This window comes from Oryctolagus cuniculus, chromosome 14 (genome assembly GCF_051225735.1).
Source record: "Oryctolagus cuniculus isolate XC-2025 breed Fujian yellow rabbit chromosome 14, ASM5122573v1, whole genome shotgun sequence".
Lineage (NCBI taxonomy): Eukaryota > Metazoa > Chordata > Mammalia > Lagomorpha > Leporidae > Oryctolagus > Oryctolagus cuniculus.
This window is the reverse complement of record NC_142880.1, coordinates 53,787,722-53,814,992: the sequence shown is the minus strand read 5'-3', so window position 1 is coordinate 53,814,992 and position 27,271 is coordinate 53,787,722.

The window sequence follows — 27,271 nt, the reverse complement described above, 5'->3', positions numbered from 1 at the left end:
GACAATTTAAACTGTTTCAGTTGGATTTTGAGCTATATTCCAAATCCCATCTTCCTGCTAATGTGCATCCTGGGAGGCATCAAGTGATACCTAAAATGGTTGGGTTGTTGCCACCTTCCTAGGAGACCAGAGCTAAAATCCAAGTGGTTAGTGCTAGCCTGGCCTGGTGGTTCTGGGATCTCAGCTATTAACCCAACGATACAAGACCTCTGTCTGTCTCTCTGTCCTTCAAGTAAATACTTTTCAAAAATGCAATCATTAGGATGAATAAGTCTAGAAATCAAATTAAGTCAGGAATGCTGTGGTTGGTGTATTGCATGTTGAAAATTTGTGAAGATACTAAATATTAAGTGCTCTTATGACTAAAAAAGGGGGAGGTAATTATAGAAGGTGATGGATGTGACAACTTGCTTACTTATACTCATTTCACTATTTTTATATAAAAACATGTTGTAAATCTTAAAAATAAACAATAACACTATTAAAGAGAGAGAAGTTTGGTCACATTGAGATCTATCCACTTCTTAGGGTTCCAAATGCCTAATATCAGTTAAAATTTATGTGAAACATTTTTAAGTACATTTCATATACAAAAGGAAATTTCCAGATCAGATTTTTACTTATAACAGCCAGTGAGGTAGGCATAACATTGTGAAATGGATGTATTGCAGACCACAAATACTGATATTAGGAGTTGTGGTTTCAATCAATGTTAGATAGGTGCAGCAGCCACTGACCAGAATATCATGGAGAATGCTCTCCCTGCCTGTGGTTGCAAACCAAAGAAATAATATTCACAAATGAGGACCATGCTGACACTTTCAACTTTGCTTTGGTTTAAAAAAAAAAAAATAGCCTTTTCTTCTCCATGGGCAGGGGATATATGCCTTACCCAATGAGAAAACTGATTCAAGGCAGATAAATACTTGAAGATTAGGATAATGTTACAGTTATACATACAAAACACTATGCACAAACTACCAGTACACATGAGACATGCCAGATTCACCTCTTACGGAAAATATTATCCTGGGAAGATAAATGGTACACTTGCACGCATGTGCAAGGCATATACACAAAGGGAAAAAATTAAAAATTAAAAAAAAATATTTTCCCCAAAATATAAGAATTCATGACTAGTATATGGTACATTATAAACTACTGTGAATTTATATAATAAAAACACATGTTTACACATGTTTAAAATAAGTACGTATAGATTAACATGATGCTAGTAAGGGCTAATGAAAATCTTAAAAGAAATTCATTTTATCCTAAGGACGTTCCAAGTTGTATCTTATACAATCCATACAAATTTATTGTTATTGTGCTATAAAGCCATGGTCTCATATTTACAGATAATGAATCTAATTCAAAAGGTGAGAGCATGGAAAAAATAGCTGGGAGACACTTTGAGAACATTCAGTTACAGAATTTTAAATATTGACAAAAAATGCTAAGTATGAATAATTCGGCCAAGTATTTTCAGATCAATTCTTCAAAAAAAAGTTAGCTGAACCATGTACGTTCATATGTATGTTTGTATGTATGTTAGATATTATACACATATATTCTCATTTGGCTTTGTCAAGATTGCTGAAAATATATGTAGAATAATTTGGGGATTAATTCAAGATTTTTGTTTAATGTTTCTTCTTTTGTAAAGGATTGTTTATGTCATTCATGATTCAGATTTATGCCTCATGAGAGAATCTGTAAAGCTTAACAATGGCTTACCCCACAACGTCACAGTGCACTTTAATATCAACAGGAGACATTCATTTTAAATTATCACAAATAAAATATTAAAGCTACTTTTATTTTCCTCAAAGCAAAGAATCAGTATGATTTTATGATACATGAAAATATACTCTTGGATTGATTTGCCTTTTTAACTTTCACCGCTCCTAATTTTTTGCTCCAGCAAGGTCTAGATAAAATTTGTGTTTACCATTTGCGTTTCACTCTGACTCATTATTACCCCCACTTGACATTTGTGTTGTAGGTGTACAAAGCTATCTTGTCCATTTCCTGATCTCAATTTTCTGTCACTTCTTCTACCCTATTATTTTCTCCAAAGTATCACTTTGTATCTTTGAGAATATATTTAGTGTATATATATATATATATATATATACACACACATACACATATGCCTTCCTTTTATTAGAATATACGTTCATTATACAATATGTGAATAAACACATGTTCATATAATAATGGCTATAGACAGCTGTTATAAAAACTTGGGGATTTTTTTCTAGCTTTTTCAACTTCCTACACTTGACTACAACAATCCCCCGAACATGACACAGTGTTATTTACACAATAAAACATGTTGAAAGAAAGGACATTCAAGGGTCCTGGCCAGTCTGTCAGCATCTTCTTTTGGGTAAGTCAAACTTAGGGAACCCATCAGGCATACACTCAAGCCTGCTATTTACTTTTATAACTTAGTGGTAGTTTACTGCTCTATTTGAGAAAAACCAGAATGCTCACCTTCCCCCGCAGCTCATTAAATGTGAAGGCTGGAAAGCGTCTTCCTGACAGTGAGAGCCCCACATGATGTAGAGGGAATGAATATATGTTGTCTGTGTAGTATCTCAGATACCAGCTTACGTATCTTTTTCTGAAAATCTTCCTGTGCTAAAACTGAATTAAGACCCTGACATTTGCTAAGGCTAGTACACTATTCTTCTCTAAGGGGAGCCCTGGGTTTTCAATTTATTTTGATTGTTTTTTGTCTATTTATCTATCAGTTCTGCGAAAGAAGGTTGTCTTCATTTTTTCCACTGTACTGTTAGGCACTAATTTGAAACAGAGGAGACAGTAAATACAAAAGGAGAGAGAGGTTGATTCAAAGTGTTTCTCTATGTGCACCTAGGAGTCCTGAATTCAACATTCGTTATAAGTTCAGGAATTGTAAACTGTTCAAAATTATATTTTCAAGGAAGCAAAGTCTCTTTGCTGCAAAGACCTTTGGTAACAACTGTATTGTTTCGCAGGCTTGGTTTATTTGAGAATCTAAAAATTCCCCAAATTACAAGTGAACTGTAGGTAAATATCCCTGACCTAGTGATATTTTGTCAGGGATATATAATAATCATAAATGGGTTGCCAAGAGTGTATGTCTGTGTGGCTGCTGGTATGGTGCAGCAGGTTAACCCACTGCTTGTGAGGCCAGCATCCTATATCGGGGTGCTGATTGGAGTCCCAGATACTCTGCTTCTGATCTAGCTTTCTGCTAGTGCACCTGGCAGAGCACCAAGTGATGGTACATGTACTCGGGTCCCTGACATTCACTCAGAAGAACCAGATGGAGTTCCTGGCTCCTGGCTTTGGCCTGGTCCAGACCTGGTTTTGTGACCCCTTGAGAAGCGAACCAGCAGATTGAACATTTTCCTTTATGTATCTTCTCTCTCTGCCTTTCAAATAAATAAATAAATATTTTAAAAATGAGTGTGTTGTCCTAAAGCCAGTTGTTGATGTCCTCTAAGCAAAGCTACTGTTTTCATGGGAATAAGTCATATGTGGCCTCCTATTAAGAATCACAGGCTACAACAGTTGAGTCACTGGGTAATAGAAAGTATATGTAGGATCTTTAAGAAGTTCATGGGGGCCAGTGCCATGGCTCACTTGGTTAATCCTCCACATGCAGTGCCAGTATCCCATATGGGCACCGGGTTCTAGTCCCTGTTGCTCCTCTTCCAGTCCAGCTCTCTGATGTGGCCTGGAAAGGCAGTGGAGGATGGCCCAAGTGCTTAGGCCCCTGCACCCACATGGGAGACCAGGAAGAAGCTCCTGGCTCCTGGCTTCGGATCAGTGCAGCTCTGGCCATTGCAGCCATTTGGGGAGTGAACCAGTGGAAGGAAGACCTTTCTCTCTGTCTTTCCTTCTCACTGTCTGTAACTCTACATCTCAAATAAAATAAAATCTTTTAAAAAAAATATGTGATTGTGTTAAAAGGAAAACAATATACTCACCTAAGACTGGAAGAAATAAGTTTCTAGTTCTTTAAATTTATATCACATGTACTATGTATGGAGTATACCTTCTGTGATTAGATAATTGGGACTGATCTGGTCAAGGACATGAGGATCTTGAATTGCATCCCATTTGGGCACCGGATTCTGTCCCGGTTGCTCCTCTTCCAGTTCACTTCTCTGCTGTGGCCCGGGAGGGCGGTGGAGGATGGCCCAAGTGCTTTGGTGCCTGCACCCACATGGGAGACCACGAGGAAGCACCTGGTTCCTGGCTTCGGATCGGCGTAGTTCCGGCCATAGCGGCCATTTGGGGGGTGAACAACGGAAGGAAGATCTTTCCTTCTGTGTCTCTCTCTCACTGTCTAACTCTATCTGTCAAATAAACAAATAAAAAAAAGAAGTTCATGGAAAATTCACATTATCTTTTTGTTCTTTTTCCATTAAACATTTAGAAATCCATTTGTAAGTCTCATGGCAAAAAAATCAATTATTTACTTGACAGTAAATCACTTACATTAAATCAGAAAATCATCATTCAGGTGAACAATACATACTTACAGGAAGGAGAAATAGACAAATAGCAATAATTGCATGAAGTGATGTTTTAGACAAAATGCAAGATATAAATTTCCTTGAGGAAGAAAAAAATCAGTTTTATTTAAGTGGAATGATTGGTAAGAAAATTATTATAAATTGGAAAAAATGTGCTAGGAAACAACAACTAGACATTTACTAAATAAAGTTTTACTTCTATAAGATTTATTTATTCATTTTGAGGCAGAGAGAGACAGGAGAGAGAGAAAGAGAAAGAGAGAGAGAGAGATTTCTTCTGTTGGTTCATACCCCAAATAACTACAACATCCAAGTCTTGACCAGGCTGAAGCTAGGCAAGAACTCCATCTGGTTCTGCCACTTGGATGGCAGAGCTCAGATCCACTGCCTTAGCAGGAAACTGGATCTGAAGCAGAGCACCTGAGACTTGAACTGGAACTCCAACATGGGATGCTGGTATCACAAACAATGATTTTTTTTTTTTTTTTTTTTTTTTTTTTTTTTTTTGACAGGCAGAGTGGACAGTGAGAGAGAGAGACAGAGAGAGAAAGGTCTTCCTTTGCCGCTGGTTCACCCTCCAATGGCCGCCGCTGCAGCCGGCGCACCGCGCTGATCCTGGCAGGAGCCAGGAGCCAGGTGCTTTTCCTGGTCTCCCATGGGGTGCAGGGCCCAAGCACCTGGGCCATCCTCCACTGCACTCCCTGGCCATAGCAGAGAGCTGGCCTGGAAGAGGGGCAACCGGGACAGAATCCGGCGCCCCAACCGGGACTAGAACCCGGTGTGCCGGCGCCGCAAGGTGGAGGATTAGCCTATTGAGCCACGGCGCCGGCTCACAAACAATGATTTTAACTCTGTGCACCACAGCACTGGCACCCAGGTAAAATTTAAATAAAATAACGTATAAATATTTAAATATAGCTCAATGAATCCAGCTGTAGACCTATGTGATTACAAAAGGAGTTTAAATGTATTCTGTAAATAATGAGCAACATCTTGTTGAATAAAGACAATTGGTCTGTATACATTGTCTATCTGGTGATGTTATGGGTTAAAATGACATTAATCATATATTGAATAAACAATAATATAGACATACCTGAATGATGTGTATGAAAATCTGTCTAATCAGGACATGAGAATTTTCCTTCAAAATTTCCTTTTGGGGTGAGTATTTGGCCAATAGGTTATGATATCAGCATCGCAGCATACTGTATTTGCCTTGGAGTTAAGATACTGAATGGGATTCCTACATTCTGTATCAGAGTGTCTGGGTTCAAGTTCTACCTCTGCTGCCTATTCCAACTTCCTGTTAATGTACATACTGAAAGAAAGCAGTGATGTTCCAAGTAGTGGGGTCCCTACCACCCACATAAAAATCTGGATTGAATTCTTATCTCTTGTGCTTGTGTCTTATGTCTGGTTCCAGCTCCAGACTCTGATTTTCTGCCAGTGCAGATAATGGAAGGCAGTGGTGATGGCTGGAGCTCTGCATTCAGATCACAGAAGTATAACCAAAGAGATGGGAGCATTATGATTTTCAGTTTGCCAGATTATTACATGAAGCCTCTTCTTTGGCTGGAGAAATTTCCAAAGGATTTAAAGGGCTTGTGCCCCCCCCATCCTCTTTGCCCAGTTCAGCTATCAGATATTAAAATCTAGGCCTTTGACAGCAATTGCATATACAAGGGAAATGATAAACTCATCTTACTGGCCTAGAAAAGGGACTGGATCAAAATACACAAACAGTCAGGTTATCAGTTCATCAAGATCTTTACACTTCTGGCTGAGTCTTACCATAGACAGTGTACAATAACCAAAATAAAACAAAACAACTTAGAACAAACCCTGGGAAATGGAGAGAAACTGATTTCCTAGGTAATTACATCATGAGATTTAAGTGTCTTGTTTTCAACAAAAAATGTAAAGATAAAATAAGGAACAAAAAATATGGCCTATTGAAAGGGATGAAAATAATCAAGCACTTTCTCTGAATAAAGACCGGTGTGTAGGTCAGCGCTGTGGCTCAATAGGCTAATCCTCCGCCTGCGGCAACGGTACCCGGGTTCTAGTCCTGGTCGGGGTGCCAGATTCTGTCCCGGTTGCTCCTCTTCCAGTCCAGCTCTCTGCTGTGGCCTGGGAGTGCAGTGGAGGATGGCCCAAGTGCTTGGGCCCTGCACCCGCATGGGAGACCAGGAGAAAGCACTTGCTCCTGGCTTTGGATCAGTGTGGTGCGCCGGCTGCAGCGGTCATTGTGGGGTGAACCAACGGCAAAGGAAGACCTTTCTCTCTGTCTCTCTCTCTCACTGTCCACTTCGCCTGTCAAAAAAAAAAAAAAAAAAAAAAAAAAAAAAAAGACTGGCTTGCAGATGTATTAAAAATACCTTAAATATTCAAATAATTAAATTCAGTTGTAGAGAAAGTAAAAAAAAATGAAAATAATGGAGACAGAAGTCCTAAAAAGAAACCAAAGAGACATCCTGGAACTGCAGGCATAATAACTGAAATGAAAAATTGCCTAGAGGAACCCAAAGGCAGATTTGTTCAGAAAGGCAAAAGAATGAACAAAGTTGAAAGAAGGATGATGTAAATTGCTGAGTCTAAGTAACAGAATAAAAAGGTGAGAGGTTGTGAACAGAGCATAAGGGATATAGAAGGAACCAATATATACATTGAGGAGACTCCTAAGAAGATAAGGATTAAAGGACAAATAAAATATTTGAGTTAAAATGGGGAAAACTTTTCAAATTGGATGTAAGACATTAATGTAAAAATGAAATAAGCTTAACAAACTGCAGGTAGGTGAACTCAAAGATCACAAACTGAAGCACATGATAACTAAACTGTTGAAAGCCAAAGACAGGGAGAATTTTTCAAATCATCAAAAGCAAAGTAACCCACAACCTACAAGAGATAAGCAAATTGTCACCAGAAATTTAGATTGAGATTATAATATATTTAGATTTAGATTATATTTCTCACTAGAAATTTTGTACACCAGGTGGCAGTTAGTTGATATAATTGAAGTGTAAAAAGGTACAAACAAAAACTTATAGCCAAAACTCTATGTCTGCCACAACTGTCCTTCAAAAAATGTGAGAGAAATGAGGTATTCTCTGATGCACACACAGACTTGCGCCATGAGAAATTCTGAAGGACATACTACCTAGTGAAATGAAAGGACATTAGACAGTAATTTGAATCCCTACACAGAAAGAAAGACCTTAGTTAAGACAAATGCACGGACAATGATAAAAATTGAAATTATCATACAATAGTAGCAAGTTCCACTTTTTGATTTTATCTGATTTAAGAGACCAAGACATTGCAAGAAAATAATACTAATCTAAAAACTATTGTTATTGTACTTTGGTTTCTAATGCCACATTTTGTTTTCCACAGCATTACAGAAGCCTATGTATTAAAATTATTAGCTACGTTTATTGACAAACAATATATGAGAATATGATTTTTGAAATGGGAGGGAGTCTTCAAAGAAGCAGAATTTTATGTTCCTGTAGATCAACTCGCCTATATTCTAGTCACAATGATGAAGTGTAAGGATGTTAAATATTACCTTCATGGTAGCCTTGAGGAAAATAGCTGCAATATATACAAGAGGAATTGAGAAAAAATGTAAATGCTCCACTGTAAAAAAAGCACAAATCAGTAATGTAGGGAAAGAGGGACAGCAATTATGAACTAGAAAAGAAGTAAATTGACAGAAGCATCTGTTTATCAATAATGACAATAAATTTAGCTGGATTAAGTATTTCTACGAGGACAGTAATTGGAAGAATAGGTGGAAAATACATAATCCAGCTCTGTGATGTCTATGAGAGACTTTAGATACAAAAACACAAATAGATTGAAAGAACAGAAATGCAGTCCATGAAAATAGAAAACAAAAGAGAGCAGATATGCCTACAACTATATTAAGCAAAATGTACTCTAAGTAAAAAGGATTATGAGTCAAATAAAGACATAGCTATTAAAGTGTTCAGTAATTGGAGAAGATATAGTTGTGATAAACATTTATTCACCTAATGATCATCAAAATACATGAAGCAAAATGACAAAATTAAAGGGAAAGATAGTATTATGATAGCAATTGGAAACTTCAGCATCTCACTCTTAATAATGGATAGAGCAATCAGAAGACAAATAAGAAAGCAGAGTATTTTAACAACACAACAAACCAAAACGTTCAGATATACATAGAAGTAACAGAATATAAATACTTCTCAAGTTATTGTGGAACATTTCGCAAGATAGACTATATATATTATGCCACAGATTAAGTCCAATTAGATTTATTTTATTTTATTTATTTATATATTTTGACAGGCAGAGTGGATAGTGAGAGAGAGAGCAGAAAGAAAGGTCTTCCTTTGCCGTTGGTTCACCCTCCAATGGCCGCTGTGGCCAGCGCTGCGGCAGGCGCACCGCACTGATATGATGGCAGGAGCCAGATACTTATCCTGGTCTCCCATGGGGTGCAGGGCCCAAGGACTTGGGCCATCCTCCACTGCACTCCCTGGCCACAGCAGAGTGCTGGCCTGGAAGAGGGGCAACCGGGACAGAATCTGGCGCCCCGACCGGGACTAGAACCCAGTCTAGTGAGGCTTGAGTTCCTCGTGCACACCTGGGAAACTCAGAAGTTCTAGGTTCTTGGATTTGGCCTGGCCCAGATCTGGCCATTGCAGGCATTTGGGTAGTGGGTGGGAGATATCTATGTATACGTGTGCACATTTGTACATGTGTGTGTGTCTGTCTGTCTCTGTACCTCTCTACCTTTAAAATATATTAAAATAGACAAACTTAAAAAAAAAAAAAACAGGAAAAATCTCAAATCAAGGACCTAAAGTTACAACTTACAAAGCTAGAAAAAGGACAAACTGAACCTAAAGCTCACAAAAGAACATAAAAAAATTAATAATTAAGATTAGAGCTAAGATAAATAAAATAGACTAGGCAAACAATAGAGAAAATGAACAAGTCGAAAGTTTTTTTTTTTTTTTTGCAAAGATCAATACCACTGACATTTAGCTAGATGTACTAAGAATAAGACAGAAGGCAGGCTCAAATAGGTAAAATCCAAAATTGAAGTAAAGACATTGCTTCTAATTCTCAGAGCTCTTGTTTTAGAAATTTTCCTTCTTGAAATAAAAACAAACAGGATTAAATGTGTTTTATTTTCTATTCATAAAATATATTTATGCATGTGATTTATACATATGATTCAGGTATAATAACATCATTTTGAACTTGTGTGTATTTTATCTTTCCTGTTACTATTATATAATAATCTGTTATTTAGTAATTTTCCTAATGCTGTGTGTCTATCCTGTCCTGCATGTATCAAGACTCAATTTCACAACTTCTGTGTCTGAAATTTTAGACCACATTCTAGATTTTCATAATTATTCACACCTATTTATATGCTTTCCCAATGTCTTAGTACCCTTTAGAAAATTCATTACCTAGTGGGATACATTAGGTTTGCTAAGGCAATAATTCACATATAGATGATTTTATTTGTATTTCAGTTTAAAAAAGAGCTCCTATTTTCTAGAAAACTATTTATATTTGTATAGCTGCCTTCAACATTTTGAGGAAAAAAAGAAAGATATTGATAGGTTACATCTAACAGGCAAATCATAAAAATAACTCAAAATGACAAAACTAAAAATGAGTCATAACTGAGATGCTTGATTTATCTCATCATTCTTAAAATCAATGATTAGAGCAGTTTCCTATTTAATCTAGGCTTACTGTCACAAGAAGCCCTTCAAAACATGAAATATTATTACACAATTCCCCAGTAATATTGAGGTATAATTAATAAACAAAAAGAGATACAGCTTTTTACATCTCAAAATTATTTTTCTTTGTATTTTTATTCAAGGTGGACATCACATCTCAAATTTAAAATTTACATTTTTATGGGATACAGTGCAATATTTCAATACTTGCATAAAGAGCAATCTGATTAAATTAGGGAAGTGACATTTTCATTTCCCTATATTTTCTTTATGACTGTAGCCTACCAGCTATTCTCTTCCACTTCTTTATATTTTTTTTTTAAATTTACTTATTTAATTGAATGGCAGAGTGACAGAGAGAAAGAAAGATCTTTCATCCACTGTTTGACAGATCAAATGCTTGCAACATCAAGAGCCAGGTCAAAGACAGGTGCCAGGATCTTAACATTGCTCTCCCACAAGGGTGGCAGGAACCCTGGTATTTGGGCCATCATTGACTGCCTACTAGGTATATCAGCAAGCAACTGTTTCAGTAGCGTGGAGTAGCCAGGACTCGAAACAGCATTCTGCCATGGAATGTGAGTGTCCCACGCAATGGCTTGACTTGCTGCACTGGATGGCTGCTATCCTACAGTTCTTTAATCCATGTATACTCCATCTATCACTTCTCTCTACATTTCCAGGCCTATACTAATCACTTCTGTGAGTTAAACTCTTAGAACTTCCACATGTATAAGAAAACATGCAGCATTTTCTTTTTGTGTCTGACTTGTGTCATTTAATACAATGGCTTCCAGTTTTAGCGCTTTCCTGCAAATGTCAGCATTTTATTATTTTTTATGTTGGAATAATATTCCATTGTGTATATAAATCATGTTTCCTTTATTTATTCAATGATTGGTGGTCATCTAGGTTGACTTTATATCTTACCTATTGTGAATAGTGCTGTAGGGGCCAGCATTGTGGCAAAACAGGTAAAGCCACTGCCTGTGACGCTGGCATCCCATATGAGTCCCACTTTGAGTCCTGGCTGTTCCACTTCTGATCCAGCTTCCTGCTCATGCACTTGGGAAAGCAGAGGAAAACGGACCAAGTGCTTGGGCCTCTGCCCTCACATAAGAGACTCAGAAGAAGCTACTGGTTCCCCATTTCTGAATGTCCCAGGCCTGCACATTGTAGCCATTTTGGGAGTGAACCAACGGATGGAAGATCTCTTTCTATGTATCTCTCCTCCAATCTGACCCCCTCTCTCTATAACTCTATGTTTCAGATAAATAAGAGAAATCTAAAAAAAAAAAAAAAAAAAAAAAAAAAAAAAAAAAAAAAAGATAGTGCTATAAATACCATGGAGTAGCAGGTATCTCATTCATATGTTGATTCCATTTCCTTCAGCATATACCCAGAAATGGGATAGCTGGATTGTATGTAAATCCATTTTCACTTTTTTGAAGATCCTCCATACTGTTGTCTGTAATGTTTCTATTAATTTGCATTCCCATCAATAGTTGATGAGAGGTCTCTTTCTCTATATCCTCGGCACATTTGTTATTTTTAGTCTATTTGATAATAGCTAATCTAACTGGGATAAGATTTTAAATCATTGTGAATTTGATTTGCATTGCACTAATGATAATGAGCATTTTTTCATTCTTTTATAAGTTTGCTTTTCTTTGTTTTCTGGAAGCATATTTTAAATAAGTCACTTGTACAGCATTTAACCTCCAGCAATGATATTATACTTTTACTTTGTTTCTCCTGAAGTTTGACATCAACAAATAATTCATTATATATCGAGAGCTTAATGTGGGATACTCCTTAATATTATGAGTACATTAGTGATACCTTGGCCAGTGAAACCTTGGGCAATGATGAATCGAAAATAAAAGTGAAGTGTTTTAGGAATTCAAAAAATGTCAATTAAATTATCTCTAAGCAATCTTTACAGACAATTTGCAGCAGCCTTGTTGTTATTTTAATTGAAGAATGAGAGTAACATCCTTTAAAAAAAAAAAAAGTAAATTTGAGACAAATCTAAATAGCATTAAAGTCTGCTAAATACTTATAGATGATTTTAAATCTACTCAGTATATTATGGCATCAAGTCATTGTGCCATACATCTTCTCATTTTTTTTTTTTTTGTCCTTTTTAAAATTTATTTGAGTCAGAGGAGAGAGAGAGAGAGAGAGAAAGTTCTTCCACCCTCTGGCTCACTCCCTAAATGGCTGCATTGACCAGTTCTGAGCTGATCCAAAACCTTGAGCCAGAAAAGCTTTTTTTGGGTCTCCCAGGTAGGTGCACGGGACCAAGCACTTGGGCCATCTTCTGCTGCTTTTCAGGCCATAGGCAGAGAGCTGGATCGGAAGTGGAACAGCTGGGACGTGAAAAGACGCCCATACGGGATGCCAGGCTTAACCTACTATGCCACAGCACCAGCCCCAACCCATAAGTCTTTTCAGAGGCACCTGAAAAGTGCCTCTGAAAGTATTTTTCCTTGTGATGTGTTCTAAACAACTGTACAAACTATTGAACAAGTGGGATTATCGGTCTCTTTGTTTTGGAAATTTGCAGAAATATTCCCATGAATAAATATTTTCAAAACATCAACTTAAACACCTATCACTTAGAAATTTTCTTAAAAATGCTTATTGAAAAATTTTTAATTTTTACACAGAAGAAAAATTTTTTTATTGGATTGGAATGCTTAATTCCATTCTGACTTCATAGTGAGACACTGAAGCCCTAACATTAATTCTCTTAATTCTGGTTTGCTGAAATTTACCTAATTAATATGCTCTGTTGGGTTTGAAATGGTTTAATATGGTTTGAAATGAGCAGATTTGCTTTATACAGGATTATAAGCCCCATGAAGATGAGTGGTACGACTTTGCATATTCACATTTCATCAACATCACTTAACATTGTGCATTACTTGAGGTAGAAGTGCAATACATGTTGTTTAAGAATTCCATAGCCTTGACAGCTCATGTCAAGAGCCTCAGATGATTACTGACATCATAAATAAGAGTGTCAATTGTTAAATCAACAACAGGAGTCACTGTGCACTTGCTCCCCATGCTGGATCTCTGTGCTTAATGAGTTATAATATGAGAATTAACGGTAAAACTAGTCTTCAAACTGTACTTTATACTTTGTGTGTCTGTGTGAGTGCAAATAATTGAAATCTCTCTTTAGTAAAGAGTTGGTCTTCTGCATATAAAGTCAATTAAAAGTGAATCTTAATGAAAAATGAAATGGGAGAGGGAGTGGGAGGTAGGATAGGAGTGCAGGTGGGAGGATGGGAATGGGGGAAAGAAACACTATATCTCAAAAAGCTGTACGTATAAAAATTTTTAGGCCAGCGCCGCGGCTCACTAGGCTAATCCTCCGCCTAGCGCCGCCGGCACACCGGGTTCTAGTCCCGGTCGGGGCGCCGGATTCTGTCCTGGTTGCCCCTCTTCCAGGCCAGCCCTCTGCTGTGGCCAGGGAGTGCAGTGGAGGATGGCCCAGGTGCTTGGGCCCTCCACCTGCATGGGAGACCAGGAGAAGCACCTGGCTCCTGGCTCCTGCCATCGGATCAGCGCGGTGCGCCGGCCGCAGCGCGCCGGCTGCGGCGGCCATTGGAGGGTGAACCAACGGCAAAGGAAGACCTTTCTCTCTGTCTCTCTCTCTCACTGTCCACTCTGCCTGTCAAAAAAATAAATAAATAAAATAAAATTTATTCATTAAATAAAAACCTTCAAAAAAAGAATTAATGCTCAAGTATGCTAATAGATAATCATTAAATGCTCCTCAAGCATTTAATATTTTCATGCCAAAATCTCCAAAATCCCACTTTCTAATATTTTTATTTTTTACACAAAAATATATAGTATGTTAACATTCCTTTAGTCACCCAAGTGTGCTACAGAACACTAGAAATTTCTCTGTGAATGTTAGAGTCATTTTCTTTATGACCCAAATCGCAAAGGAAACCCGAAAATAAGAGCACAAATTTTCAAAAAGAAAGTATTCTGGTATTTATTTTTTTAAAAGATTTATTTATTTATTTGAGAGTCAGAGTTACACAGAGAAAGGAGAGGCAGAGAAAGAGAGAGATCTTCCATCCGATGGTTCACTCCCAAATTGGCCGCAATGGTCGGAGCTGCGCCAATCTGAAGCCAGGAGCCAAGAGCTTCTTCCAGGTCTCCCACATGCGTACAGGGGCCCAAGGACTTGGGCCATCTTCTACTGCTTTCTCAGGCCATAGCAGAGAGCTGGATCAGAAGAGGAGCAGCTGGTACTAGAACCGGTGCCTATATGGGATGCTGGCACTTCAGGCCAGGGCATTAACCCGCTGCGCCACAGTGCTGGCCCCTAGTGTGCACTGGTCTTGAATATTGTGTGTCATTGTATGCAATTCTAAATTATTAAAAAAACATATTTGGACAGTAGGATTATATTATTCACTAATGTATACTCAAGGCCAGGACATTGTTTGTATCTTGTAATAGATGATTTACTAAATTTTTTAATAAATAGTTGAATGGATAATTAAATAAAGTTGAATGGGTGAAATTGATAATAACAGCTCTCAGACATGGCTGGAGTTTTTACTGTCAGTTTGCATAATTAGATTATTATAGATTACAATTATTAGAGATCACATCCTGGGGATTATTTCATATTCACAGAAACACTTTTTGTGAAATCATAGAGGATGGTGCAGCTTCCTGGTGAGAGGCTCAATTTGAGTTGCCAGAAAAAGCTCCCTGAATACATACATGATGTGTTCGGTAAGATCTAAGCAGTAGAGTAGTGAAGAGCAGCGAGTAGTTCTATCGCCATGCAGTTAGAGTTCCCTAGAGATTCATCCAGACGTGGAAGATTCAAATAACCTGAGTGAAAACCTTCAGAATGCAGTTCATGACGGCTAAGCAGATGATTGAGCGGAAAAGCCCTAGGAGAAAGGCCCTCTGATGCACGTGGCAGGAGATGGAATGCCTCCAACTCTGCAACATCACGGCATGGTGAGATGCTTAGCCTGTCCCATACACAAAGCTGTATGTAATATTTGGTATTACACTACATAGTAGCCCTTCAATTTACTTTCAAGTAGCAAATACATAGCTTCCCTTGATTCCTGACCTTTTGCCCATTTCTACACCTTAAACCTAGTATTTAGTCTCCCAAAAAGCTCTTTGACCTTATTCACTGACAGAATACCAGTATTTCTTAAAAGGAGAGGGAGCGAGCTCAAAACATTATCCTTTTGGTAAAGGAACTATCTACAGAAAAGATCCAAATCATAAATAAAAAAAATTCATTAAACGGAAATATAGATGTGATTCCTCTGTTTGTATAAAAATGTTAACTGTTGTTTTGTAATATTTTCATGTGTATACCAGTTATCATGTATGTGACCTTTTTATAATATAATCAATATAATGAAATTATACCATATATGAATTTGCACCTACTATGTGTCTGGGCCACTCCTCTGCTTTCAATATAAGTAGATTTTCATTTATTTCATACCAAATTTTAACATAATTTATTACTATAGTCAAGCATATTTAGGTTTTTATTTGTTTACCTGAGTAAATATAAATAAAACCAACAGAGAAAGAAAGTGTGTTGCTTTGTAAATACCATGCAAATCATGGAATAAATATGTTTAAATATGTTTAATTCATTTTAGAGATATTTATATAAATTGTAGTTAAACATAGATCATAGATTAGAATTCTCTGAAAACAATATAACTATTTAAAGGTTAACTTATTTATTTATTTGAAGGAATGACAGAGATAGACATAGAAAAAGAGAGGGAGAATCTGTTACCTACAAGTTCACCTTCAAAATACCCGCAACCTGCTGGGCCAGGCTGAAGCCAAGTCAAGAATCATCGCAGTCACTCACATGAGTGGCAAGGACTCAAGTACTTGAGCCATTGTCTGCACCTCAGGATGTGCATTAGCAGGAAGCTGGACAAGAAACAGAGGTAGGATTTAATAGGGTAAGCAGGTACCTTAACTGGTCTCTTTACCTAATTCATCACAATGCTTGACCCTGTAAATATTTTACATCAATTAATTAATTTTATTTATTTGCAAAGCAGAGAGCCAAACAAACGGAGAAACAGACAGAAATCTCCCATTTACTGGTTCATTCCTCAATGCCCACAACAGAGTTCAGTATGGGGGCAGCCAGGAGCTCTGAACTCAGTCCAGGTCTCCTGTGCAGGTGGCAAGGACTTAACTACTTGAGTTATCATCTACTGCATCTCAGGGTGCACTTTAGTGAGATGCTGGCATCAGAACCACAGCCAGGTCTCAATTTCAGGCACTCTGATGTGAGATGTAAGTAATACATGAGATGTCTCAATTGCTATGCCGAGGGTCCTCCCAAGAACACACTATAACTTCTGATTGTGACAGGACAAAGGAGAGAGTGAGGAAAATCAAGGTTGGTGTTCTTATCATCAACTTTGTCACTTATTAAGAGATAAATATGATTATATTTCCAGATTACTTAACCATATTATATTTTCACTAAAATCATAATTTACAAGGAGTCACAATATTAATATTACTTAATTGAAGACTGGCTACTATTAATTTTCACAAGTAACTGTAGGGTATTTACTATGCTTACAATATCAATATCAACTAAAGTAAACTTTATCTCCAGATTTATTTTCTGTATAGAGGTTTCCAGCAATGAGAGCAGCATAGTAAATTGCTTTATGCACTATATTTGATTTGATTCAGAATGTTATACTCCCTTAATAATGGTGCTTCAAATAGATTTGAGTTGTGAAGAAACACTTATACTTGGATTACTCTATATGAAAAGACAAAATAATGCAAAATGAATACAAATGCATTAGAGATAGATAATGACAGCTCAATCATGATTACCCATGGAGACAAGAAATGTCATGGAGTGAAAATCTAAAGGCATTGCTTATCTCTCTTTTAACATGAAAATCTACCAGGCAGGGTGAGAATGGTCTGCTCACGGGCATGTCTTAATTCACTGGGTAATGACTAGGTCACGTGGTAGACATCGGAGTCAGAGTGTGCAGTGGGAAGTAACTGTATTTCCCCAGGACTGAGGAATTTTGGAACTGGGGTACGTTGAGGAAAAATGGAAGTCACACATCCCACTGTATCTGTAGCAAGCACTCACATGGATAATGTAATAGATATTGATGCCTGCCCACAGAGATGAATGCTTAAAGAAAAGAGCCGTTTTGCAGCTCTTCCTGAATCCATGTCATTTTTTTCTTGAAAGCTAGTAAAGTGATTCAAGAACACCATTACCTCCGGAATGGACCTAATTGGATAAATGGTGGCAGGTCATCATTTCCACTGACAGAGAAGGAGTTACAGTTACTTCTTATTTTTGTTTAAGGAAGCTATATGATGCTCAGTGAGTTCTGTTATTAAAAAAAAAAAAAAACAAAACTAGGATAATAATGCTTTTATCCTTATTTCTTTAGACATCAGTACTTCATGCAGTGTATCCAAACCCTATTAGGTCTTATTTTCAGTGAAAACTATAGGATAGCAACTATCTTAAAATAGGAAAGAGGGTAAGCCTTTGTGTCTTATTTAATATTTATCTATTACTGTTGTCTTTCAGATGGAAAACTATAAGTAATAAATAATGTATTTGTATTCATGTGTGCCTGGCACTCTATTTCTACATATTTGTTTTCTTTATAATAATTTATTAAATACAGTATAAGATTCCTTTTCAAAAATTGGAAAAAAGAAGTAAAAAGCTCAGTGAGTTGAAAATAGTAATCTTGTATCTCTCCAAGAAATGAGGTCATGGGCAAACTACTACTTCTCAAATAATAGGACAGATGATGAGACACAGAGAATCACAATTACTTGCAAAACATGTGAATAGAAACCTCCAAGGGAACCAGTGCCAGGGTAAGGGAAGTTGGCATTGGTGATTGCTGGAGGCTTAGTTAATAATCCCAACAGACAAGAAACACTGGGGAGCAGGGTCAGGGTGGGGGTCATAGTTGAACCCTCACACTTTAGCCAGTTTTACATCCTGGGGCTTTCATATACATTCTTCAAGTGAATATGGGAGAAAAATTCCATAATGTGTCCTTCAGTGGAGGAAGAAAAGCACTCTTGTGCTGTATGCCAAGATATTCTTTAACTATTAAAGAGACTGACCCTTGGGAGGAACTATTTTATCAGAGCTTAACAAGCTGAGGTCCCATAAGAGTTTATCCGACAGGGAAAGAGGAATAGCCCAACTTCAGGTGGCTCTGTGAAAGGCGAATACACAACTCAAGCCCCCTCTGTCTCACCAAATGGGAGAGAAAAATGGGAAGCACTTACGATGTTCATGGTTCAGGAGAGTAGTTCTCCAAAAAAATGAGCCCTAGTTAAAGGATTAGAGAATATTTCCCTCCCTTGAGAGCTCACAACCACATTATTATTATTATTTTTTTTTTTTGACAGGCAGAGTGGACAGTGAGAGAGAGAGACAGAGAGAACGGTCTTCCTTTTGCCATTGGTTCACCCTCCAATGGCCTCCACGGCTGGCACACTGCGGCTGGCTCACCGCACTGATCCAATGGCAGGAGCCAGGTGCTTCTCCTGGTCTCCCATGGGGTGCAGGGCCCAAGCACTTGGGCCATCCTCCACTGCCTTCCCGGGCCACAGCAGAGAGCTGGCCTGGAAGAGGGGCAACCGGGACAGAATCTGGAGCCCCAACCGGGACTAGAACCCGGTGTGCCAGCGCCACAGGCAGAGGATTAGCCTATTGTGCTGTGGCGCCAGCCACAACCACATTATTAAATGTTTATTTTATACCATTCCTTTAATTCAACAAATCATGTCCATCAATCAACAAAAGTTCACTAAAAAGCAAAAAAGAAACCACACAGTCTGAAAACAAAGAAAGAATATAAGAATCAGAGTAACAAATGGCAGAACTGTAATGATCAGGTCAGGAATCTTTCAAAACTATAATTAATATGCAAGACGTTAATGGAAAAAAACAGACAACATGCAAGAATAAATGAATAATGTAAGAATAGAGATGGGAAATCTTAAGAATAATCAAAAAGAAATGCCAGGGATCAAAAACCCTGTAAAAGAAATGAAGAATACCTTTGATGGGTTCATTAGTAGCCTAAGCATGTCTGAGAAACTCTGAGGTACTGAGCAGGAAGGAAAAATGTGTATCATTGTCATCTTGATTTTGAGATGTTCTTCTACAGCCTTACCATAATTAAATATACAGTTCTAGCAGGGTAATTACAAGGGTCAATGTTATAGGTTATCTTTTAAGCAAACTTGTTAGTATTTATTGAGTTCCCAAGCTTTACAACGAGTTATATTAAAAATTAACAGTATAAATTATAGTTACATGTAGTTATAAGTCACCTGTATGGCCAACAAAATAATATTGGTAAATATATATAAGCAATTATTATATTAGATTTATGCCTTTTATACTGTTTTTATGAAAATATTCATAATATAATACTAGGTCAAAATGCACTGATTGTCATTTAGGAATTGCTATGTACCTTATAAGATCATTGAAGGCAATTGCTTGTTATTACAAGGCCTGCCCTTTGGGATTTATTAAAATCCAAAGAATTTTATAATATGTTATGACAATCTTATCAATACCTTATTACAAATTGTCTTTTTACTACTCAAATCTTACCTTTCAAAATGCATATCATAGATTCAAAAACTCAATATACAACTTTTTTATTCCTTAATTTAGTATAGCCATACAGAGATTATATTTATGCTTAAAATACATATAATATGCAAGTAAACTCTATCTACCAAGACCACAATAATGTCTTGGCTTTCCATGACTGAAATACTCTCATGGGCTTTTTAGACAGATCCGAATGCCTTAAGGGCTGACTGTGAGGCCAGAGTGCTGTTTAGGACATCTGCCATTCTATGAGTCTGCAGTATTTCCTGCTTCCCATGTTGGATTGTTCTCTCCTTTTTAATTCTATCAGTTAGTATTAGCAGACACTAGTCTTGTTTATTCATCCCTTTGACTCATTCCTATCATTATGATCAATTAGGAACTAAAGCTGATCACTTTGACTAGTGAGATGGCATTGGTACATGCCACCTTGATGGGATTGAATTGGAATCCCCTGGCACATTTCTAACTCTACCATTTGGGGCAAGTCCGATTGAGCATGTGCCGTACTGTACATCTCCTCCCTCTCTTATTCCCAGTCTTATATTTAACAGAGATCACTTTTCAGTTAAATTTAAACACCTAAGATTAATTGTGTGTTAATTAAAGAGTTCAACCAATAATATTAAGTAGAACAAAAAAATACTAAAAGGATAAAGTATTAAGTTGAATCTTGATGTGAATTGGATGGGAGAGGGAGCGGGGGATGGGATGGATGCAGGTGGGAGGAAGGTTATGGGGAGAAAAAGCCACTGTAATCCAAAAGCTGTACTTTGGAAATTTATATTTATTACATAAAAGTTAAAAAAAAAAAAAAGAAAATGTTACATGCAAATAAAAAAAAAGCCTAGAGGGAATTTAAAATGCCAGGTGTATGGTATGCAGTTAGACCTGATTTAGGTTATGGATAAGAGGGTCTTTGGGAAAGGTCTTCAGTCTCCTGCTATAATCCACTTGAGAGTGTGTCTTGACACGGATTAATGACTTGTAAATAAGTGTTAATAATTTAAGTGGCTGTTTGTGGTATTTTCCAAAGTGGTAAATACCTTAGTGTGTGTGGCCTGGTGGAAAGAACATAAAGAAGTTACCAAAATCAGTGAGCAAGTCTTAAATGAGTTACTAAAACTAAATAATAGTGAAGGGTTATGGAAAGGACATCTGTAATGAATGGGTTTGTTTGAACAGGGTTTTATGGTTACTAGTAAAATTAAACTAAAAAGTAACTGTTCCAATCTTTGTGATTAATTGTTATAAAACTAGAAGTAGATGTTTCAATTCTTTGCAAAATCACCACTATGGTTTTTTGTAATCAATTATTATATAATTCAGCATCATTTTCAGTCTCTGTTCTATTGTTTCTTAAATAGCAAATAAATATTTAAAATCAAAGAAATTGTTACACAGCTATGGAAATTGGGATTAGGGAGGGGTTACACATAGTACAAGGTCAGTGATTTAAAGTGGATGGTAAACAGACTTTGTTATTTTAAGGAAGAATCATTAACTCCGTAAGTAAGGATCATTAATGAGTGGACATTTGCAAAATTTATGAGAACAGTAAAGAATGTGTAAAATGAACATCAAATGTAATTTAGGGTATAAAATAAAGTCTGGTGCTCTCCTCAGAGCCATGCCATCAAAAAAAAAAAAAAAAAGAATTGTATAATACATGATTTTGCAATACATATATGCCTTGGGTAATGTCCAGTCAGGGTAAATAGATCTATCACCTCAAATATTTCAATATTTCTGTATGGTAAAAATATTCAAAATCATGTATTCTAAAAAGTTTAGAAGAAGTTTAGAGAAGTATACAGTATATTAACATTATCTATAGGTTTCCTATTGTGCAATATTACCCCAGAAATTCTTATTCTTATTTAGCAAAATCTTAGTACCAAATAACCTATCTCCACACTCACCCTAGTTATAGCAATCCTTAGCCTCTTGTAGCCACCACTATATTTTTAAGCTCTATGACATCACCCATTTTTAGACTACGTATAAGTGAGGTTGTGTGAACCTTGTATTTCTGAAATTGGCTTCTAGTTCCAGTTATGTTGCTGTGAATGGCAAGATTTCTTTATTTTTGACTGGATAGTATTCCATTTCATAAATATCACTCATCAGTGGACGGGCAATTAGGTTGGTTTAATTATTTGGCTATTATAAATAGTGCTGTAAAGAACATGATGATACAAATGTCTCCACTTACACTGATTTTATTTCCCTTCATTTTAAACACATGGTTTATTCTTGGAAAGTCATCAGGTTACCACAATATAAGAATACCCTGACTCAAACAGTAGAGTTAGAAACATACCAAGGGATTCGACTTCAATCCCATCGAGGTGGCATGTACCAATGCCATCTCATTAGTCCCAGTGATCAATTTCTGTTCACAATTGATCGTAATGATAGGACTAAGAACCAAAGGAATCACATAAACAAGAATAGTGTCTGCAAATACTAGCTGATAGAATAAAAAAGGGAGAGAATGGTCCAACATGGGAAGTGAGATACACAGCAGACCCATAGAATGGCAAATGTCCTAATAGCACTCTGGCCTCATAATCAGCCCTTAAGGCATGCGGATCTGGCTGAAATGCCCATGAGAGTATTTCAGGCATGGAAAGCCAAGACACTCTGGGGGGAAAAAAATATCCTAAATGAAAGATCTCCACGAGTGAGATCCCAGTGGAAAGAATGGGTCGTCAAAGAAGGAGGTACCTTTCTCTGAAGGGAGGAGAGAACTTCCACTTTGACCATGGCCTTGTTTAAAAATGATCAGAGTCAGTGAACTCAGGGGGCTTCCATAGCCTTGGCAGCTCATGACAAGAGCCTAGGGTGATTACTGATGCCATAAACAAGAGTGTCAATTTGTTAAGCCAACAACAGGAGTCACTGTGCACTTACTCCTCATGTAGGATCTTTGTCCTTAGAGTGCTGTACATTGAGATTTAATGCTATAACTAGTACTCAAACAGTATTTTTCACTTTATGTTTCTGTGTGGGAGCAAACTGTTGAAATCTTTACTTATTGTATGCTAAACTGATCTTCTGTATATAAAGAGAATCGAAAATGAATCTTGATGTGAATGAAAGGGGAGAGGGAGTGGATAAGGGGAGGGTTGCGGGTTGGAGGGACGTTATGGGGGGGAAGCCATTGTAATCCATATTCTGTACTTTGGAAATTTATATTCATTAAATAAAAGTTAAAAAAAAAAGAAAAAAAAAAGAATACCCCAACTTTAAAATACTAAACATTTTAGTGGTAATGTTAATACAAAAGGACATACCATGTGCATGAATATGTGAACTCTTCAGTTATTTAATATTATTAATAAAATACAAGCAAAGAACATTAGAGATTCTAAATTACCTGCTCTGCAATTTAATACTAGTACGTTTATAAGTGAATTATTTTCCTTATAACTGCTTCTTGAGATATAAAAAGGATATTATCTTCCTCATATGTTGATATAAGCGTCAGCTGAACTAAATCTTCTTACTAATACCTGGCCTATATTTGTCATTAAATTAATGATGAATAGATTCTTTAAACGGTTAAGTAGCAAAATGTTATTTCTGAATAATCATATTTTGATCTTTTCTCTAGTACTTTGAATTATTACTCCATTATTAGTCACCATTTCACCAATATTTGCTCAGGAAAATATCTACCAACATTTGTATATAATATGTGATCATTGTTTTAGAAGCAGCAGATGTGCATCATTAAGCAAGGCACACAATGTTTGGCCTCCATGGAGTTTCCTTTTCTAGTGTTTGTGTGCAAGACACAGGAGAAAAAATTAATTATACTAATATATAAATGAATTTGAAATTTTACCATGATGACAAATTAGTACAGTAAAAATGGTTACTGGGAAAATACTATAAACAAAATAGATAAGATAATGAGATATCATGTGAACCAAACTCTTAATGATGAAGAACTACAGTTATGTAAACACTGCATTGAGTACCTTTCTATGCAGGGGAAATAGCAAAAAACAAAAGCATGGAGGGAGTAATAAACCAGGCATAACGGATGACCGAGAAGGCCAGTAAAGCAGCCACATTGTGAGGAAGACTGCAGGGATCACCCTGAAAGAAGACAGAGACCAGATTTCTGAAATATAAGTGTGGATATGTCCTAATGGCAGTAGGAAGCCTTTGTTTGGTTTAATCAGGATATTGCCATAATTTAACCTATTTAAAAAAAAAAACCTAAATTCAAATAATTCTTAGCAGTCTTATATTAGTCTAAGTAGGAAATAATTATTGTGTAATGAGTATATTTACTGGAAATGGAGAGAAATAAGCTGATTTGAGTAGATAAATTCATCATAAATGATATCAGATCAGAATGATGACGCAATAACATGAACAAATGGTAGAGTGAGGAAGGGAAAGAAGAGTGGGACACCCGAGCGTCCTCTTTTGTTCATATAAAATTCAGATTTCTATTACATCTCCAAAAGTAAATTCTGAGTTGTTAATAGATAAGTAACAATTAGGTGGGAGAAGTAAGCTCTGGTGTTCTCCTGCATAGTTTGTGATTATAGATAACACTAGAGCATGATGAATCACCAAACATAATTTTTGGAGGATTTTCAGTGTTTGTAAAAGACAGAAGGTGTGAATGAAGAAAGATATGTTTACCCTGATTTGAACATTATACAATATCTACCTGTATCAAATATCACATGATATTACATAAAAATGTCCAATTGGTATTACATTTAAAAATAAAAAATGTATTTAAAGAGAAATGTTTCTTGTGTTTATTAATAGAACTTTTTGTCAAGATTAAGCTAAAGAATTCACCAGCCTATACACTTGGGGAAAGTTCATTTTGGAAGCAAGGATGAGTACACAAACTAGCATATCCGACAGACATATTTATTCACTTTTCATTTCCCTGAGGCCGGGGTTTATATTCCTGACACTGTTTTTCTTGATCCTACACTTGTTATCTGTTGCTGTTTTTGTTTTTGTTGTGGTTATTTGTCAATAGAATTTGAGCTAACTTAATAGGGATATAAGATTTAAATGTTCTCTTATGACAAGCTGATGTTTCTCTGCTGATTTCTCATGCCCAGAACATCTCTCAACCAGCCATCCCTTTAGAAATTCTTTGCCTGAAGAAAAACTTACCTGAACATCAGTTCAGAAACTGAAATATGAAACTGAAACATATGAAACATGAAACATGGTTCAGCTAAACCATAGTACCACAGAATAATCACCACAGGAAAACATGTTTGCTGTGTAACCAATGAACATTGTTGTAATTTTCTATACAGAATTGCAGTTTCTGAGAGCTATTATTTTCTTTTTTTTAAAAAATTTACTTATATAAAGGAGACAGATTTCATATATTTCATATTTACATTTTTAAAGACATAATGATACTTTTCACCCTCACTCCCATCTTCCCCCTCCCCCCTTCTTATTTTTTTTTTTTTATTTTTGGGATGACTTATTTTCAATTTACTTCATGATCACAAGGTTAATCTTGAACGAAATAAATAATTCAAAAAGAAGTAAGTTGAAAGACCACTATTCCCCAGAAGTACAGACAAGGGTTATAAACAATCATCAAATAATATGTCTATTTCACTCACATATATTATATTTTGTGCCCTATATATTAGTAACCACAAATGAGCAAAACCTATCTCTATATCTCTAAGACTGGTTTATTTCACTAAACGTAATGGTCTATGAAAAAGCCATCAGTACACCCCACCTCACGTTTAAAAACAGCTCAACTTGCAATAGCTAAGATATGAAATAAACCCACAAGTCTATCAACTGACGACTGAATAAAGAAAATGTGGTATATATACATGATGAAATAATACTCAGCCATAAAAAAGAATGAAATCCTGTTTTGTTTTGTTTTGCTTTGTTTCAAAAAAAAAAAATGGATACAATTGGAGGCCATTGTGAGATCTCTTTCAATGCAAAGTTTGGATTAATTAAACATAAAACTAGGACCATAGTGAATTTTCTTTCAAATTTTATTGTTTCCAATTTTTTAAAAAATCTTACATTTTATTTATTTTAGAGGTAGAAGAGGGAGACATATGGACAGACAGATAGAACTACCATCTGAGGGTTCACGCCCCCAGATACCACAGTAGCCACAGCTGTCTAACTGGAGCCAGAGCCTGAGCCAGGAATTCAGCCCAGGTTTCCCATGCTGATGGCAAGAACTCAAGTACTTGAATCATCATATGCTACTTCCCAAGATCTTTACTGGCAATATGGAATTTAAGGCCAGAAATATGAATCAAATCTCTTTAATATATGACATGGGCCTTCTAACTGGTGTTTTACCTGTAAAGAAAATTTTTCACTCTGAAAAAAATTATCTTTTTAGTAATAAGCACTAAATCAATGTGCTTCATCACCTTATGCAATTAACTATGTGATGACATGGCTGAGTTAGAGCCATTACATACCAATCTAAAGGTGAAGTTTGAGAAGGAGAGGTATGTCTAACTGCTAAACCTAAACTGAGTTTGTATTTTAGTCTTCTTTTTTTTTAAGATTTATTTTATTTATTTCAAAGACAGAGTTACAGAGAGAGACAGAGACAGAGAGAGAGGTCTTCCATCTTCTGGTTCACTCCCCAGATGGCCACAATGGCCAGAGCTGCACTGATCTGAAGCCAAGAACCAGGAGCTTCTTCTGGGTCTCCCATGTGGGTGTAGGGGCCCAAGGTCTTGAGCCATTTTCTACTGCTTCCCCAGGCCATAGCAGAGAGCTGGATCAGAAGAGGAGCAACCTAGACTAGAAGTGGCACCCATATGGGATGCGGGTGCTTCAGGCCAGGGCTTTAACCCGCTGCACCACAGCACCAGCCATAGTATTTTAGTCTTCTATAAGAGCTTAGACATCTATAAAGAATTCAAAGTTTCTGTAAAAAGAAGATTTAGTATTTCCTAACCCAACATAACTAAGTAAAGAAAATAGAACAATTTTTAATTATGCAATTAAGTTGTATCATCCATAAATAAAAGACAACATTTCCAGTAAGAAGATAAGTAGTCAGCATTTTACAGTGCATTTTAAAATTACAGCATATAGCAAAACCAATGGTGAATGTATTTCTTAAATATTGAATAAAATCGTAAAAAGCAGGATATTTCAGGAAATAATTCTAAAAATTAGTGTACATAATACATGGATGCAACAGTGTTTAGAAAGGGAAAATCAAACCACGAAGATAAATCAAAGTCTGAATTCAGATATACTAATCATAA